The sequence below is a fragment of the Amphimedon queenslandica genome, unplaced genomic scaffold (genome assembly GCF_000090795.2).
Source record: "Amphimedon queenslandica unplaced genomic scaffold, v1.1 AMPQUscaffold_13412, whole genome shotgun sequence".
NCBI classification, from domain to species: Eukaryota; Metazoa; Porifera; class Demospongiae; order Haplosclerida; family Niphatidae; genus Amphimedon; species Amphimedon queenslandica.
The window spans coordinates 223,516-226,310 of NW_003546352.1; the positions used below are offsets into that span (position 1 = coordinate 223,516).

General features: G+C 34.8%; 1 long non-coding RNA gene across 2 annotated transcripts; it reads right to left on the minus strand.

Moving 5' to 3' along the window:
- Positions 1 to 77: 77 nt before the first annotated feature.
- On the minus strand, positions 78 to 1,326 carry LOC109581896 (uncharacterized). 2 transcript variants are annotated; one of them, XR_002184814.1, is made up of 4 exons: positions 1,161 to 1,326; positions 840 to 1,029; positions 556 to 629; positions 78 to 199 (listed from the first exon to the last, which is right to left on the minus strand). It is a non-coding gene; the product is annotated as an uncharacterized LOC109581896 (long non-coding RNA). The 2 variants fall into 2 exon arrangements; XR_002184813.1 differs by having other exon boundaries at positions 78 to 213.
- Positions 1,327 to 2,795: the final 1,469 nt, after the last annotated feature.

Consider the following 2,795-nt stretch of genomic DNA (forward strand, 5'->3'; position numbering starts at 1 on the left):
TAGAAAGAAGAAAGGGAAGAAAGAAAAGAAACAAGTAAAGAAATGAGAAAATGGAGAGAAAAATACATATGTACATGGTGATAGGAAATTTTTCCTGTTTTTCTATCACTTTTCCTTCAAATTGTGTGTGCCACTGCTTAGGTACAGTTTTCATGGATTAGTAAAGTGTACGAATCAAGTTAGCAAATTAATAAGTTAACTACAATGAAGGAGCTAAAAGCAAGAAAAACAAAAAACATGCAGTACATGTACATGTATCATTAACTGAAAATGACTATAAATACACATGTACATGTACATGTATCAATTAATGGACAATGTTATGAAGACAAATTGAGGTAATACTGTCCATGCAGTATAGCTAATAGGAGGAGCACATAAAATAAAAGCTGAGATCCCTCTCTCTCTCTCTCTCTCTGATGTCCTTATGAGCCAAAAAGCAAAACTAAAACAATTTTTGTCAATTTATAAAATTTAATACTCGATAGATAACTACATGTATGCATGGAGAGAGATATACATGTACATATGGTAGAGAGTGGATACAATATTTACCTTGCAAATATTTTACATAGTTTATCCAGTTTGATCACATTATTAGGTACACATCTTAACTCATTGTACTGGACCTATAATAACAATAACACACAACATGTAAACATAATTATGAGTCTTTATACAAAAATAAACAACAAACTAAACTATTAACAAATCTACAACATTCAAGGGAGTTCTCTCAAACCATGCAGTATACCATGCTATTACAATTTAATTCATACATACATGTACACTAAACATGTATTATAATGATATTAAAAATCTTATATTTTCATTCTCACCTCAAGCGCTGACAATGAATTAAAGTTTTCAATATCTTCAGATATTTCTTTGATTTCGTTAGATGATAGATCCAGTCTAGTCAGTTCCACCTGGTCCCACCATCTCTCATCAACATCAAATGAAGCAGTACTACCATCAGGAGGATCAATATTGAGTCTCCACAGTTTAGGAGGAATAACACTAATGCCCCTGTAATTATACACATTCACCCACTAACTTTCATACATCCACATGTTCATTTATGTGCCATAAAAATGAAAATCAAAAAATCATTTTTGGTGAATTAAAAAACATGTTACAAGTCTCACACAGCCTCCTACCTGTTTGACAGGTTCAGTGAACCGGTTTTACGAGCTTGTTTCAATAAGGATTCTGGTACAGTCCCCTCCTTACTTACCCCATCACTTTGACTAGGAGAACTGAAGAAGTTTGGATTTGGTTTGAGTCTAGTAGAAGTCCAGGGGCGGATCTAGGATTGGATTTTTGGATGGGCCTTGATGATTTGGGTGTGGTAATTAGTGGGTGTGGCCAACAATGCCTGCAATCAAACTCAAAATTTTGAAGATTAATGCTGTTAAAATCAGTAAGCTCCTTTGTGGTTTACAAATTGTTTGCATAGTCATGCTTCACAGTTTACATAGTTATCCACATGAAAAAGTTAATTTTAAATTACTGAACAAAATTTTTGGGTGGGCCTGGCCCACCCTGGCCCACCCCTAGATCCGCCCCTGAGTAGAACCATACTGAGATATTATACACCGAACATTTTATGTACGTATTATATTATTGGACTCGCCACGCTTGTTGGACTCGCCACGCTTGCGTAGGCGGGTACTAAGCAGTTGGGTTGTCATTCTGTCTGTCTGTCATTCTGTCACGAAAATTCCTGTTAATTCCTAGTCAATATCTTTTTTACTGAGCTCTCCTGAGTTATAATTCTTTTTAAGCTTTCAGAAAAAGATAATTTATTTAGCTCCATTGTGTTTTCATAGCAATCCGTGGTAGCAAAAGCTGAATATTTTCAAGAATAGACCACTTTTCCTAGCCAAATCTTCGTGTTTCACTCTATTTGGTCAAGATTAGCATTGATAGGTAGAGAAAAGTACATAGATTTAAAAATATGTGGGAATTTTCTGATCTCTTTTTTGTTTGCGAGTTACAGTTGCTCAAAGTTTGTGATTTAGCCTCTTCGAAAAATTTTCAGGCAGCACTGGGGAAAGCAGGAGCAACCAAACTATCTCAGTCTCTTTTAAATATATAGGCAAATTTTTTGTGCTTACTCTTTCTTTGAATAGAGCTTCAGATGCTAAAATAAATTTCAGCTTTTCTTCTTTCTCCTACCCACGTGCCATGTTTATCAGATGCACTGCACTGTACTGCTAGGTGCTGACCACACCTAAAAATTATTTTATGGATCAGTGCAGTAATTGCATTGTTGCACTTTGCACTTTGTCAAAATCTATTATCCTTTTTTCAAATATCAAGTTGCTTATGTATATCATATCATGATGGGGGCAGTGCAAGTAACACATTATCCCTCAGGTGAATCTCAGCAGGCGAGTCCACGCACCATGGTGCTTCATTGTTGGTTGTGTCGACACCTTGGTCAACACATTAGCATGCTAAATTATGATATTTCTGTTCTTGAAGTTTGTCTTTGTCCCTTAGGCATTTAGATCTATGTTACTGTTTACTATTATGGACAGAGAAGCTATCAATATTAATTCTTTTAACTGTATGATATCCTGGATCATGTCGTCTTGTATCAGCTGATGTTGTCAAAGTTTTTGCTACATCAAAGCAATTAAAAGTGTTTTGACTCTTTTTTGACTAACTAATTAGTAATATGGTATTATTAATGATGATTTAAGTGCATAATAATGTTGTTTTGTAGTACATGTTACTTTATGATAAGTCACTGTATATCATTGTTGTCGTTATAGCCTTAAATGAGT